This window comes from Somniosus microcephalus, chromosome 3 (assembly GCF_052327205.1).
Source record: "Somniosus microcephalus isolate GS21.2 chromosome 3, FLI_Smic_1.0, whole genome shotgun sequence".
Classification (NCBI taxonomy): Eukaryota; Metazoa; Chordata; class Chondrichthyes; order Squaliformes; family Somniosidae; genus Somniosus; species Somniosus microcephalus.
In genome coordinates this window covers 90,511,274-90,528,421 of record NC_140989.1, presented here as the reverse complement: position 1 = coordinate 90,528,421, position 17,148 = coordinate 90,511,274, and positions in this window count along the sequence as shown.

Sequence of the window (17,148 nt, the reverse complement as noted above, 5' to 3'; positions counted from 1 at the left end):
ACCCTTGTGTGCTGTTAGTTGGTATGATTGGACTAGGATGAGGGTGAGTGTGAGGGGTTGCTAGTGAGATGGGGAAGTGATAATATAGATAGAGAGAGAGGGATGGGTGGATGTGCAAGGTAAGTTGATGAGTAAGGATGTGCAGGAGTAGGGTAGGGAAGGCAGAGTGATGGAGGAGGGGACCGAGTGTAACATATCAAAGTTTGCAGATGATACTAAGATGGGAGGGAAAGTAGTGAGTGAGGAGGACATAAAAAACCTGCAAGGGGACATAGACAGACGTAAGTGGGCAGAGATTTGGCAGATGGAATACAATACTGGAAAGTGTGAGGTTGTGCACTTTGGCAGGAAAAATCGTAGAGCAAGTTATTATCTTAATGGCAAGAAACTGGAAAGTACTGAAGTACAAAGGGATCTGGGGGTCCTGGTGCATGAAACTCAAAAGGTTGGTATGCAGGTGCAGCAAGTGATTAAGAAGGCCAGTGGAATGTTGGCTTTCATTGCTAGGGGGATAGAATATAAAAATAGGAAGGTATTGCTTCAGTTGTACAAGGTATTGGTGAGACCGCACCTGGAATACTGCGTACAGTTTTGGTGTCCATACTTAAGAAAGGACATACTTGCTCTCGAGTCAGTACAAAGAAAGTTCACTCGGTTAATCCCGGGGATGAGGGGATGGACATATGAGGAGAGGTTGAGTAGATTGGGACTCTACTCATTGGAGTTCAGAAGAATGAGAGGTGATCTTATTGAAACATATAAAATTGTGAAGGGGTTGGATTGGGTGGATGCGGGGAGGATGTTCCCGATGATGGGTGAAACTGGAACTAGGGGGCATAGTCTTAGAATAAGGGGCTGCTCTTTCAAAACTGAGATGAGGAGGAACTACTTCACTCAGAGGGTGGTAGGTCCATGGAATATGCTGCCCCAAAAAGCTGTAGAAGCTACATCACTACATAAATTTAAAACAGAAATAGACAGTTTCCTAGAAGTAAAGGGAATTAAGGGTTATGGGGAGCGGGCAGGAATTTGGACATGAGTCTAGGTTCGGATCGGTCATGGCCCTGTGGGTAGCGGAGTGGGCCCAGGGGCCGTGTAGCCTGATGCTGCTCCTATTTCGTGTGTCTAATTCTGTTAGATTCAGGAGATGGTTATGTGATAGTGGATTGGCGGTTAGGATCAGATCAGCCATGATCTTATTGAATGGCGGAGCAGGCTCGAGGGGCCGATTGGCCGCCTACTGCTCCTATTTCTTATGTTCTTATGTTCTTATGTTCTTATGGGGATGTGATGAGTTGCACAGCAGGATGAGGTTGAGTGTGGCTTTGCAGTAATGTTTTGTGATCTGCTAAGATCATTGAAAGGTTTGTGCCACTGCAGCCTAGTTTTCCTGACCACAGCCCTGCTTATGTCCTCCTGTGCAATGCGCCACCAGGCTGTGTTGATCTCCTGGGGAGGTCTCTTCCACCCTTGGGAAGGGCAGAGAACCTCCCTGCATGCTGGACTCCCTCCATACGTATATGGATGGAGTCATGTGAGAGCCTGGGTGCAGGTGTGCACCTCTGTGCAGTGCTTGTCAGTGTTTGCAGCACCTCAATGCTGTAGAACAGACAGCACAATTGTCAAAATAAATTTGCCCATGGACCCTTTAAGGAAACCGGCTGATGATGTGTCATCAAATGACATCATCAGCCCCGCTTCCTTCAATTGGCCGGCAAACGCGCTGGGTGGGCTTAACAAGCCCAATCAGGGGAAAATCATTTTGGACAGCGGGCTGGAACTGGCAGCAAGGCCGGGACCTGCCACTGACGTCAGCCGCCACGGACCCGCTGAGGTTGGTAAAATCCAGCCTGAGCTGTTCAACAAAGCGATCACTCAATTCGCAATGTAGAGGAGACCGCATCGTGAGTAGTGAATACAGTATACTAATTTGAAAGAAGTACAAGTAAATCACTGTTTCACCTGGAAGGAGTGTTTGGGGCCCTGGAAGATGGGAAGGGAGGAGGTGAAATGGCAGGTGTTACATCTCCTGTGCTTGCACGGGAAGGTGCCATGGGAAGGGGACCGGGTGTTCGGGATGATGGAAGAGTGGATCAGGGTGTCGCGGGGGGAATGGTCCCTTCGGAATGCTGACAGGAGAGGGGAGAGGAAGATGTGATTGGTGGTGGTATCGTGCTGGATTTGGTGGAAATGGCGGAGGATGATCTGTTGAATGCTGAGGCTGGAGGGGTGTAATGTGAGGACAAGGGGAACCCTATTTCATTCTGGGAGGAAATGGGAAGGGGTTTGGGTAGAAGTGCGGGAAATGGGATGGACACGATTGAGAGCCTATCAACCATGGTGGGGGGAATCCCCGACTTGGAAGGTAGCATCGTCAGAACAGATGCGATGGAGACGGAGAAACTGGGAGAGTGGAATAGAGTCCTTACAGGAGGCGGGGTGGGAGGAAGTGTAATCAAGGTAGCTGTGGGAGTCTGTGGGCTTATAGTAGAAGTCTCTCTCCACAGATGCTGCCTGACCTGCTGAGTATTTCCAGCACTTTTGGTTTATATTTCAGATTTCAGTAATTTACCTTTGTATTTGTGTTGCTGCATGCTTGGTGATTGTTGCTTACTACATTTCATGGGCCGAAGGCCAAACATATTGACATGGCAGAATACAGTGCTAAATATGGGCATGCCTGTACATTTGGAAAGTATGTAAGCAGTTGGCAGAATACTGTGCATTCTCTGACTGTGATGGTTCATCAAGCAGAAGTGAAGTGCCATTAAAATGCAATGTAAGGCAACATTGTAAAATTAAGCAAATTATGAGCACACTTTGGCAATCTTTCAGAGAGCAGCAAATTTCTTCCTCCATTGTTCCCTGCATCTTGCCATTGGTGGGACAGCATTTAATCTTTCTGGTACCTCCATCCAGGCTGCTCTTGCATTACTCTTCAGAAGCGGGTGCAGCTCCACGCCAAAAGGGACCTTCCTTCTCTCCGCGCTCCCTGCAGCGAGATCGCCGCAGCTGCATGCTGGCAGGGTGCTATTTGCTGTCCTTGTCTTGCTGCAGCCATTTCTATCCTTCAGTATCAAACCTGTGGTGTATGTAACCTGTTCCACCTTAAGAGACTACCTTAAGAGATGGACTACTTTCTCTTGGCTACTGTATATTGTAGTACCGGTGGTGACCACACCGGTATATAAACTCTGTGTAGTAATTTGCTAAGCAGTTCAGCCCTGACCTTCAATTAGTAAAGACCTGTTTAAGTTATTCTTGTTGTCTGTGTCCAGTGATTTAGAATAAGCATATCTGGGACACTCAGACTCAACAGTGGCGACGAGTCCGATCTTACCCTGCGGCAGTTTTGCATCCAAGGCAGCTTCGTCCTCAGAACGGGCGTCAAGAAGAGGCATCCGCCCTCATCATCCCGCTGAGCACCGCATCGCACGGGAGGCATCGAGAACCCGGGTTGAAATTACTGACCACAAAGTCCTCCATCAGCGACAGGCAGTGATCATCCTTCTACCACGGTGGTGGGTAAGCCGATCTAGCGCCACGGGCAGAAAGTCGGCCGCGTTGTCAGTGGAGAAGGGGAGGGAAACCGGAGGAAAAAGGGCGGAGAACTCGGCCGCAGCCGGTGAAAAGGGCCGGGCTGCAATCGGGGCCGAGAGGCGCAGCGACAAGGGCAGCGTTAATGCCACGAGAACCGCGGAGAACTCGACCGCAGCCGGTGTAAAGGGCCGGGCTGCAATCAGGGCTGAGAGGCGCAGCAACGAGGGAAGCGTTAATGCCCATGAGAACCGGGGGGGAGCAAAAGCAGCGCCGGGGAATTTAAGAACCGCTGGGAGGCGAGAACGGCAACAGCGCGGTCATCGCCATTGTAGCCAGCGGGGGAAGAAGACAAGCGTGGGAAGCCACCATTGTAGTCGGCGGGGGAAGAAGACAAGCGCGGGAAAAGCCGCCAAGCGCGGGAAGCCGCCATTTTAGTAGGCGGGGGAAGAAGACAAGCGCGGGAAGCCGCCATTTTGGAAAAATAAAATATTTAAAGAAACTATCAAGGATGCCTAAACACGGTAACATCACTGCTTTTGATAGCGATGTTGAAGATTGGGCCACGTATGTAGAACGCATTGAAGTTTATTGTACAGCAAATGAGGTACCAGATGATAAAAAAGCAATAACCTTATTAAACTCAATGGGTGCGAAGACGTACGGGTTATTGAGGCACCTTGTAACGCCAGATAAACCGGCGGATCAGACTTTCGCGAATATTGTTACTATCCTGCAAGAACATTTAAACCCCACTCCGCTGCTGATAGCGGAACAATTTACATTTTACAGAAGAATGCAGCTGAAAGAGGAAAGCAACGCTGAATTCTTAATTGAACTGCGCAAGCTATCTAAGTACTGTCAGTTTGGTACAGGACTAGCAGATGCTCTGAGAGATAGATTCGTGTGTGGATTACTAAAAGAAGGAACTCAAAAGCGACTGCTAGAGGAAAAGGACCTTACGCTTGATAAAGCTGTCACCATTGCAGCATCGCACGAGGCCGCAGCAAGAGGCACCGCGGAAATGCAGCTAAGGTCATCGGAACTCAGCACCAATCGAATGGCATTGGGTGCAGTAAAGTGTTATTGTTGCGGAAGGACAACGCACAATCAGAACCAGTGCTGGTTCAAAAATCAGGAATGCAGAAAATGTGGCAGGCTAGGTCACATAGCTAAAGTATGCCGGTCAGGAAAGAAGACCAGCAACAAAAGGTCACCGCAGGAAAAGTACAAAAAGGTATACAAGGTGACAGAGAGCAGTTCGGATGAACAGAAGACGGATTCAGACTCCAGCAGTAAGGAACTGGGTTGTCTAAGAATACATAATGTGGGTAACACAGCAGACCACCAAACTATCTGGGTCACACTTCAGATAGCAGGAGTCCAAGTGAAGATGGAATTGGACACTGGATCGGCATTGATGGTCATGAATAAGCAAGATTACAAAAGGTTATTTCCACACATTCCCCTAAGGGATACGGAGATTGTATTGAAAACATACACAGGGCAAAGAGAATACCCCATCGGAAAGATAAAGGTAAAGGTGGTCCACAAGGGTAAAGAAAGCCGAGGAATGGACTTATATGTGTTACCTGAGGGAGGTCCACCACTACTGGGACGGGAATGGATCAGGAGAATAAATATGGACTGGCATTCCTTAAAAGCACTAACTGTAGATTCCGGTAAAAAGGACGATGTCAAACCTAAACGACTGTCCAGAATATTGGACGATGCTAAAGAGGTGTTCCAGCAGGGACTTGGAACACTGAAAGGAATTACGGCAAACATCAAGGTTGAAGAACATGCAAACCCAAAATTTTTCAAAGCTAGACCGGTACCTTATGCGATACGACCTGCTGTGGAAGCTGAGCTGGAGGGACTAGAACGTTCCAGAGTACTGTCAAAGGTGGACTGGAGTGAATGGGCTATGCCCATTGTTCCCGTCATGAAGCGTTCATCGAGTAACAAGCCGGGGGAACCGGGGAAGGTTCGCATCTGTGGCGATTTCAAGATCACTGTTAATCCGGTGCTTCACACGGTGTAATATCCGCTTCCACGGATTGAGGATATTTTCGCTTCGTTGTCTGGCGGGAAACACTTCACCAAGATAGACCTGGCGCAGGCGTACTTACAGATGGAAGTTGATGAAGCGTCATGCCAGTATCTCACGATCAACACGCATAAGGGCTTATATCGGTATAATAGACTGGTTTTTGGAGTGGCATCGGCTCCAGCGATTTGGCAAAGGGCCATGGAGCAGGTATTACAGGGAATTCCAGGCACACAATGCTACCTGGACGACATTCTGATTACAGGAGATGATGATGAGGAACACCTTACAAATTTGGAACAGGTGCTCACCAGATTGAAAGAATATGGACTTCGAGTTAATCGCCAGAAATGTGAGTTCTTTCAGAAGCAAACCTCGTACTGTGGTCACGTCATTGACCAGGAGGGGCTTCACAAGTCACCTGACAAGATCGAAGCTGTTGTGAAGGCTCCCGCTCCGGAAAATGTATCCCAGTTGAGGTCGTTCCTAGGGTTGATTAACTATTACCATAAGTTTCTGCCAAATTTATCCACGGTGCTACACCCGCTGAATGCTCTTTTGCAGAAGGGAGTGCCATGGAAGTGGAGCGAGGACTGTAAGCGGGCCTTTCACAAAAGCAAGGCATTGATCACCTCTAAGGAAGTGTTGGCTCACTTTAACCCAACGCTGCCTATTCGTTTAGCTTGTGATGCTTCTCCATATGGTATTGGGGCAGTGCTCTCACATAAGTTGCCAAATGGCTTGGAAAGACTAGTCACGTTCGCATCCAGATCATTGACCTCCGCTGAGCGCAACTATGCTCAGATAGATAGGGAGGCTCTCAGCCTTGTGTGGGGAGTAAAAAAATTTAATCATTACCTGCAAGGGCAAAAGTTTACGCTGCTGACAGACCACCAGCCGTTGGTTTCCATTTTTAACCCTAAGAAGGGTGTTTCGGTGATGACAGCGCAGAGGCTCCAGAGATGGTCCCTTTTCCTAGGGGCACATCAATATCAGATCGAATTCAAAGGTACAAAGCAACATGGTAATGCTGATGGGCTGCCGCGCCTGCCACTACCTACAGCGGAAGAGGCACCGACAGTTGACCCTGTTGAGTTATTTCACTCGACCATCATCGAATGTTTACCAGTCACCAATGCAAGTATTGAGAGAGAAACCAGGAACGACCCGACACTGTCTCGGGTCTACGAATTGACAGTGAAGGGATGGCCAGCTCATGGTGAACCACTGTTACCGGCATTCTCAGCCAGACGAGAACAGCTGTCCGTCTGTCAAGGAACATTGATGTATGGAACAAGGGTGATTATTCCTCCTAAATTAAGGGAGAGAGTTCTAAAGGAACTGCATGAAGGTCATCTGGGGGGAGTCAAGATGAAAAGCCTTGCTAGGGCTTATGTGTGGTGGCCAGGTATCGACCAACAAATAGAGGATCTGACTAAAAGCTGCTCAGGGTGCCAAAAAGTTCAAAATGCACCTCCGATTGCACCGCTGCATCCATGGGAATGGCCTTCAACCCCATGGCAACGTGTACATATTGACTTCGCAGGTCCATTCATGGACTCCGTGTTTTTAATTGCGGTAGACGCACATTCTAAATGGCCAGAAGTGATTAAGATGGCGACCACTACCTCGGAAAAGACGATCGCAGTTCTAAGAACGATATTCGCAAGAAATGGATTGCCAGAACAAATATGTTCAGACAACGGACCGCAGTTCGTGTCAGAAGAATTCCAGAAATTCATGAAGAAGAATGGGGTGAAACATTATACCTCTGCCCCATATCATCCGGCTACAAATGGGTTGGCCGAGAGATTTGTACATACGTTCAAAAAGGCATTAAAGGCCATGAGCGAAGATCAGATTCCACTACAACACAAGGTGGACAATTTCCTAATGGCATATCGAAACGCCACTCATGCAGTGACAAATCAAAGCCCTGCCATGATGTTCTATAACAGGAGGTTGCGGTCCAGGTTGGACTTGTTAAAACCAAATGTGCGGAGGGAAGTTGAAAACAAACAGTTCCTGCATATAAATAACAAGACCACTCGGAGTTTCGAAATAGGACAACCAGTGTTAGCCCGGGACTATAAGAATGAGAAATGGCAATCTGGAACAATTCGTGCCAGACAAGGACCCCTGATGTACAGGGTGGATATTGGTGAAAATGTAATACGACGTCATGCTGACCAACTTGTAGAATCAAGAACAAGGGTCGAACCCATGACTACGACAGAGACACCAGTGGAAGAAGTTAGTGAACCTGAAGCATCTACCTCAGACGCCAATGTACCTGATGATGTCCAATCCATAAGAGATCAACTAGATGAGTCACCCCAGCAACGAGAATCAGAGACCCCTGAAAGGCGTTATCCAACTCGGATCAGGAGACCTCCTCAGAGACTGAATCTTTGAACAGTTTTGCATGAAGTTGTATATATGTTATCCATGTTATGTTTAAATTGGGATGTACACTGTTAAGCTAAAAAGGGAGGAATTGTGGTGTATGTAACCTGTACCACCTTAAGAGACTACCTTAAGAGATGGACTACTTTCTCTTGGCTACTGTATATTGACCACACCGGTATATAAACTCTGTGTAGTAATTTGCTAAGCAGTTCAGCCCTGACTGTGGTGTATGTAACCTGTTCCACCTTAAGAGAACTTAAGCCTGTTCCACCTTAAGAGATGTACTACTTTCTCTGGCTGCTGTATACGTAATACCGGTGGTGACCACCGGTATATAAGCACTGTGTAGTAAGATTGTATTTCATATAGTCCTGAGCTCCAACCAGTAAAGACCTGTTGAACTTTAATCTTGTAGTCTGTGTGTTATTAATTACAACTAGAACACACAGACTTTACAGTGGCGACGAGTCAGATTCTTACCCTGCGGCAGTTATATCCACAGCGGCTTCGTCCACAGAACGGACGTCGAAGAGAGGCTTCCACCCTCATCACCCTGCTGGAAGACACGTCGCGCGGCAGACATCGAGAAACCAGAGTGCAGAAGACATCCTGAACTCGAAGCCTCCATCAGCGGCTGTCAGCTATCTTCTTTCTACCTCGGTAGTGGGTAAGCCGGGCAGCGACGCGACCAGAAAGTCAGCCGCGTTGGCTGTACAGACGGGGAGGGAAGACGGAGGAATAAGGGCGGTGAGATCGATCGCGACCGGAGATAAGGGCCGGGCCGCATTCGGGCCGAAAGGCGCAGCGCGGGGACATCGATTGCGGCTGGTGATAAGGGCCGGGCCGCATTCGGGCTAAAAAGGCGCAGCGTCTGGGGGCAACTGAAGGCGCGAGAGCCGCGGTGAAGCGGAGACAGCGTCGGGGGAAGGGTGAAGACCGCCAAGCGCGGGAAAACCGCCATTTTGTAGGCGGAGGACGAAGACAAGAGCGCGGAAGCCGCCATCTTGGATAAAAATAAAAAGAAATTAAATTGCAACGATGCCTAAACATGGGAACATTAATACCTTTGATAGCGACATCGAAGATTGGGCTATGTATGTAGAACGCATACAAAATTATTGTAAAGCAAATAAAATCCCAGATGAAGAGAAAGCACTAACATTATTAAACTTAATGGGTGCGAAGACATACGGGCAATTGAAACACCTTTTATCACCAGATGAACCGACGGATAAGACGTTCGAGGAGATTGTTACTGTCCTGAAAAATCACCTAAACCCCACGCCGCTGATGCTCGCGGAACGATTTAAATTTTACAGCAGAAGGCAGCTGAAGGATGAAAGCAATGCTGAATATTTAATGGAATTGCGTAAGCTAGCAAAGTACTGTCAATTCGGAACGAGATTGACAGAGGCGCTACGAGATAAATTTGTGTGTGGTTTATTAAAAGAAGATACACAAAAGCGATTGCTCGAGGAGAATGAGCTGACGATTGAGAAAGCGGTCACTATGGCAGCAGCACACGAAGCCGCAGCGAGAGGCGCGGCAGTAATGCAGCTACGGTCACCGGAACTCAGTACAAATAAATTGGGTTTGAGTACTGTAAAATGTTATCGTTGCGGAAAGACAACGCACGATCAGAACCAGTGTTGGTTTAAAAACCAAGAATGCAGAGCGTGTGGCAGGCTTGGCCACATAGCTAAAGTATGCCAGTCAGGAAAGAAGACCAGCAACAAAAAGTCACCGCAAGGAAAATACATAAAGGTACACAAGGTGACAAAGAACAGTTCGACCGAACAGAAGTCAGATTCAGACGCTAGCAGTAATGAACTGGGTAGCTTAAGAGTACACAACGTTGGTAAGGATGCAGATCTCCAGACAATTTGTGTCACCCTTCAGATAGCAGGAGTCCAAGTAAAGATGGAATTGGACACTGGATCGGCATTGACGGTCATGAATAAGAAAGATTACAAAAGGTTATTCCAACATATTCCCCTACGGGATACGGAGATTATATTGAAAGCATACACGGGGCAAAGAGTGTACCCCATCGGAAAGATAGAGGTAAAAGTGGTCCACAAGGGCAAAGAAAGCCAAGTAATGGACTTATATGTGCTACCTGAAGGAGGTCCACCACTACTGGGACGGGAGTGGATTAGGGAAATGAATATGGACTGGCACTCCTTGAAGGCACTAACGGTAGATTCCGGGGAAACAGATGTCAAACCTAAACGATTGTCCAGAATATTGGATGATGCTAAAGAGGTGTTCCAGCAGGGACTGGGAACACTGAGAGGAATTACGGCAAACATCAAGATTGATGAACATGCACACGCAAATTTTTTTAAAGCTAGACCGGTACCCTCTGCAATACGACCTACTGTAGAAGCGGAACTGGAAGCGCTAGAACGTTCAGGTGTACTGTCTAAGGTAGATTGGAGTGAGTGGGCTACGCCCATTGTTCCCGTTATGAAACGTCCTTCGAGCAACAAGCCAGGAGAACCAGGGAAGGTTCGCATCTGTGGAGATTTCAAAATCACCGTTAATCCGTGCTTCACACGGTGCAGTATCCGCTTCCGCAGATTGAGGATATTTTTGCTTCGTTGTCTGGCAGGAAACACTTCACCAAGATAGACCTGGCGCAGGCGTACTTGCAGATGGAGGTTGAAGAAGAGTCACGCCAATACCTCACGATCAACACGCATCGAGGTTTGTATCGGTACAACAGGCTGGTTTTTGGAGTGGCATCGGCTCCAGCAATTTGGCAGAGGGCCATGGAGCAGGTATTACAGGGAATTCCAGGCACACAATGTTACCTGGATGATATTCTGATTACAGGTGATGGGGATGAAGAACACCTCGCAAACTTGGAACTGGTGCTCAACAGACTGAAAGAGTATGGACTTAGAGTTAATCGGCAGAAATGTGAGTTCTTCCAGAAGCGGATCTCGTACTGTGGTCATGTCATTGACCGGGAGGGGCTTCATAAGTCTCCTGACAAGATAGAGGCAGTTGTAAAGGCTCCCGCTCCGGATAATGTCTCTCAGTTGAGGTAGGATTGATGAACTATTACCATAAATTTCTACCAAATCTATCCACGGTACTGCACCCGCTAAACGCTCTTTTACAGAAGGGGGTACCATGGGAATGGAGCGAAAACTGTAAGAAGGCATTTCGCAAAAGCAAAGAATTGATCACCTCAGAGGAAGTGTTGGCTCACTTCAACCCGACACTGCCTATTCGGTTGGCTTGTGATGCTTCTCCATATGGTATTGGGGCAGTACTCTCACACAAGTTGCCAAATGGCACGGAAAGGCCAGTCGCGTTCGCATCCAGATCATTGACCTTCGCTGAGCGCAACTATGCGCAGATCGATAGGGAGGCTCTCAGCCTTGTATGGGGAGTGAAGAAGTTTAATCATTACCTGCAGGGCCAAAAATTCACACTTCTGACAGACCATCAGCCGTTGGTATCCATTTTTAACCCTAAGAAGGGTGTTTCAGTGATGACAGCACAGCGTCTCCAGAGATGGTCCCTTTTCCTAGGGGCACATCAATATCAAATAGAATTCAAAGGTACGAAGCAGCATGGCAATGCTGATGGGCTGTCGTGCCTGCCACTACCTGAAGAAGAAGAAACGACGAAAGTTGACCCTGTTGAGTTATTTCATTCGACCATCATCGAGTGTTTACCAGTCACCAATGCAAGTATTGAAAGAGAAACCAGGAATGACCCGACACTGTCCAGAGTCTACGAGGTGACAGTGAAAGGATGGCCAACACGTGGTGATCCTCTGTTACCGGCATTCTCGGCAAGGCGAGACCAGCTGTCCGTCTGCCATGGTACTTTGATGTACGGGACAAGAGTGATTATTCCTCCCAAGTTAAGGGAAAGAGTTCTAAAAGAACTGCATGAAGGTCATCTGGGGGGAGTTAAGATGAAAAGTCTTGCTAGGGCTTATGTATGGTGGCCGGGTATTGACCAACAGATAGAGGAGTTGATGAAAAGCTGCGTTGGGTGCCAAAAAGTGCAAAATGCACCTCCGATCGCACCACTACACCCATGGGAATGGCCTTCAGCCCCATGGCAATGCGTACATATTGACTTTGCTGGTCCATTCATGGACTCCATGTTCCTAATTGCGGTGGACGCACATTCCAAATGGCCAGAAGTGATCAAGATGAATACCATTACTTCAGAAAAGACAATTGCGGTGTTAAGAACAATATTCGCAAGGAACGGATTGCCAGAACAGAACTGTTCGGACAACGGACCACAGTTCGTGTCGGAAGAATTCCAAAAATTCTTAAAGAAGAATGGGGTGAAACATTAAACCTCTGCCCCACATCATCCGGCGACAAGCGGGTTGGCCGAGAGATTTGTCCAAACATTCAAAAAGGCAATAAAGGCCATGAACGATGACCAGATTCCGCTACAGCACAAGGTGGACAATTTCCTAATGGCGTATCGAAACGCCGCTCATGCAGTGACTAACCAAAGTCCTGCCATGATGTTTTATAACAGGAGGTTGCGGTCCAGGTTGGACTTGTTAAAACCAAATGTGCGGCGGGAAGTGGAAAACAAACAGTTCCGGCATATTAATAACAAGTCCACTCGAAGTTTCGAAGTAGGACAACCAGTGTTGGCAAGGGGCTATGGAAACGAAAAATGGCAGTCCGGAACAATTCGGGCCAGACAAGGACCTCTGATGTACACAGTAGATATTGGTAACAATGTGATAAGGCATCATGCGGATCAACTGGTAGAATCAAGAGCAAGGGTCGAACCCATGGTTGCGACAGAGACAACTGTGGAAGACTTTAATGAACCTGAAGCATCTACCTCGGCAGGGACTGTACCTGATGATGACGTCCAATACATAGGAAACCAACAAGAAGAGTCACCTCAGCAACAAGAATCAGAGACCACTGAAAGGCGTTATCCAGACCGAATCAGAAGGCCTCCTGAGAGACTGAACCTTTGAGCTGTTTATACCTAAAGTTATATATGTATATATGTTATGATGTTATGTTAAATGGGGATATGACTATTAAGCTAAAAAGGGAGGATTGTGGTGCATGTAACCTGTTCCACCTTAAGAGAACTTAAGCCTGTTCCACCTTAAGAGATGTACTACTTTCTCTGGCTGCTGTATACGTAATACCGGTGGTGACCACCGGTATATAAGCACTGTGTAGTAAGATTGTATTTCATATAGTCCTGACCTCCAACCAGTAAAGACCTGTTGAACTTTAATCTTGTAGTCTGTGTGTTATTAATTACAACTAGAACACACAGACTTTACACTGACCTTCGATTAGTAAAGACCTGTTTAAGTTATTCTTGTTGTCTGTGTCCAGTGATTTAGAATAAGCATATCTGGGACACTCAGACTCAACAAAAACAGCTATAGTATATTGCAGTATTCTGCGAGCTTAGTTCTGGGACCCTTAATGTTCATAATACTAAAACATTACTTTGCGGACAGCACTTCCTGTGAGATACACTTTGTTGATGGCACCAAGCTATATGGTCAGATGACAAATATAAAATAGCTAAACAGCATTCAGATAAATCTAAAGTAATTATTTTTCCCCCTAGCACACCACAATTGAGTTTACTTGATTGATTGTGTTGTTTTGCTGGGGCTTTCCCATGAGCAGACTTGTTGATTAGTAGCCACTTTATTTTGATATGGACAAATGCAACAAATGTTGACTGGGCTGCATTTCTGATATGAGCATTACCAATCTTGATTTCTCTGCCATTCGATTAGCTGAAAAATCCTGACCTTTAGAGTTGGCTTGTAGTCAATCAAATAACACTTTTTTCCATAACTGCTCCCATCATCCATTTAGGAGGTCGGAAGAATACAGTAAATAAAAGGTTTTAAATTATAAAAACTTAGAAATAATAGAAACTAAAGAGTAAAAATGGACATACTAATGTATATTGGTTGGAAAGGAATAAAAAATAATACTAAAATAAAAATGAATTGAGAGATATGAGAGAAAAAAGGAAGTCGTCAAACACAATTAAACATTTTTATTTATATTTAAAATGATATTTTGTTTTCATGATATATTTTAGTAGGTTACAGTTAGCATTAAGTCGTAAAATTATTTTGGATGTTTAATTGGCTTTTCTACTAGGATATTAGGAGCTGAAATTCCAGGGGTTGGAGATGCCGGAGAGTGGGTACATCAACTGCCAGGGGGCTGGGATTGGGCCAGGACTCCGTTCCACTAGGATTCCATCCCATGTAACCTGCCCACTTAATTCCAGTCAGAGAGGGGAGCATGTGAGCCTGCTGCCTGGCTTCCCTTCATGTCAAAAGGGAGTGGCTGGGGGAGATCCCAGGCTACTCCAGGAATTCTGCCCATTTCACCCTTGTCAGACCTCAACAGAACTCTCGTCCGCTGACAGGCTGGCATAAGTTCTGTTGAAGCTCTTGGGAATGTCCCAGAGCTAGCCAGGACTATAGTAATTGATCCTGGAGGGTATTGATTGCCTTCTCCATTTGGATAAGAAGGCTGACAATTTGTTTTGTTCTTTGGCTCTTCAATGGTCTCTTGCTCTCCCATCGGAGCTGCATGGCGCTAATCCAATTTTCTGTGCCGTTGGTGTGAGTGCCTCTGATGCACTCTTACTGGCACAGGGCGTCAGATTATGTGTTATGACCCAGTCCCTGGGATTTGGGTTGGGGTCTGCATCCTTGGCTACTGATATGTGGAAATCCAGTTTTGCCACTCTCTGCCAGTGGATATTTTTAGTGTTTTTTCAGCATTAGAGAGAGACAGGAATTTCCATGAATCTGCAGCAGTCTAAGGGTCAATATAGGAAAGAAAGAAAGACTTGCATTTTTGTAGCACCTTTCACAAACTCAGGACGTCCCAAAGTGCTTTACAACCAATGAAGTACTTTTTGAAGTGTAGTCACTGTTGTAATGTGAGAAACACAGCAGCCAATTTGTGTACAGCAAGCTCCCACAAACAATGTGATAATGACCAGAGAATCTGTTTTTTAGTGATGTTGGTGATGGATAAATATTGGGCCCAGGGCACCAGGGAGGAACTCCCCTGCTCTTCTTCCAATAGTGGTCGTGGGATCCTCCACATCACTCTGAGATGGGACCTATAAAAGCCAAAACGTACTGTTGGTAGGAGGAGGGAACATGTTTAAGACAGAGATGAGGAGAATTTTTTTCTCACAGAGGGTCATGAGTCTTTGGAACTCTCTTCCTCAGAGGGCAGTGGAAGCAGAGTCTTTGAATATTTTTAAGGCAGAGGTAGATAGATTCTTGGTAAGCAAGGTGGTGAAAAGGTTATCGGGGGTAGGCGGGAATATGGAGTAATCAGATCAGCCATGATTTTATTGAATGACGGAGCAGGCTCGAGGGGCCGAGTAGCCCACTCCTGCTCCTAATTTGTATGTTCATATGTTTTTTAGGAGCAGTGAACATGACACAGGGAAATTGAGCGGTGACTCTGCAGGTCCAATCGGATTCAAACATTGGAACCCTGCTCTGCATCTCACCCCACGACCAGTCCTTCACTGACCGGCATGTTGATGTGAGATTTCAGTAGGGGCGCACACCTTCCCGCACGCAGCACAAACACCTTGATGGTGTTGGAGATCCCTCTGTCACTCAGGCACTGAAAAATATAAGACAATGCAAATGGGAATAAGAAACAGCAAACAAAAACATGATGAAAATGTGTCTTTTAACACAGGAGGAGAAGGCAAAGAGCCTGTGTATTAATCACTGCTTATCCTCTGAAAGTTTCCAGTCAATCTGAACTTAGCATCAACAAAGCTAATCAAATAGCATAGAAACATAGAAACATAGAAGATAGGAGCAGGAGTAGGCCATTCGGCCCTTCGAGCCTGCTCCGCCATTCAATGAGATCATGGCTGATCATCCAAATTCAGTACCCTGTCCCTGCCTTCTCCCAATATCCCTTGATCCCTTTAGCCTTAAGAAATATATCCAACTCTTTCTTGAATATATTTAATGAACTGGCCTCCACCGCCCTCTGTGGCAGAGAATTCCACAGGTTCACCACTCTCTGGGTGAAGAAATTCCTCCTCATTTCAGTCCTAAATGGCTTACCCCTTATCCTTAGACTATGACCCCTGGTTCTGAACTCCCCGGTCATCAGAAACATCCTTCCTGCATCTAGTCTGTCCAGGCCTGACAGAACTTTATAGGTTTCGATGAGATCCCCTCTCAATCTTCTAAACTCCAGTGAGTATAAGCCCAATCGACACAATCTCTCCTCATACGTCATTCCTGCCATCCCAGGTATCAGCCTGGGGAATCTTCGCTGCACTCCTTCCATGGCAAGAACGTCCTTCCTCAGGTAAGGCGACCAAAACTGCACACAATATTTAAGGTGCGGCCTCACCAAGGCCCTGTACAACTGTAGCAAGACATACTTGTTCCTGTACTCGAACCCTCTTGCTACGAAGGCCAACATACCATTTGCCTTCTTAACCGCCTGCTGCACCTGCATGCTTACCTTCAGCGACTGGTGCACAAGAACACCCAGGTCTCTTTGCACTTCCCCAATGTGATGAAATATGCCTTCATCAGACCTGCTTGTATTTTACCTGCTTGTATTGTGTGAACCACACCCTTTTGTTCCTATTGTGTGTATTGGCTACGCCCCTGTCTTTTGCCATATAAAGGTCTCAGGAGCTGTATGAGTCACTCACTACCAGATGAACTCGATGTGGGAAGACCTGCTATGCTGCTATGTCCTTAGTGATTAAAAGCCTTTAGTTGAATCCTTTAAAATCCTTGTCTTTGAGTTATTGAAGGCACATCAATTTTAATCACTAAAACACCAGGATGGATCGACTCCTGAAACCAGAGCGCTTGGATCTGGACCCCCATGCCTCAGATGCAGCCACACAGTTCGGACACTGGTTCCAATGTTTCGAATTTTTCATTGCAAACTCATCCACTGCCATAGCCACAGCCGAAACCGCTACCGGAGACATGAAACTGGGAATCCTGCGAAACTGGGTGAGCCATCGGGTCTCCCCTCTCATCCAAGAGGCCACCAGCTACGAGGAGGCCTGCACCATCCTGAAGGCCCACTACGCGCGGCCAATAAACGTGTACGCCAGGCATCTTCTGACTACTC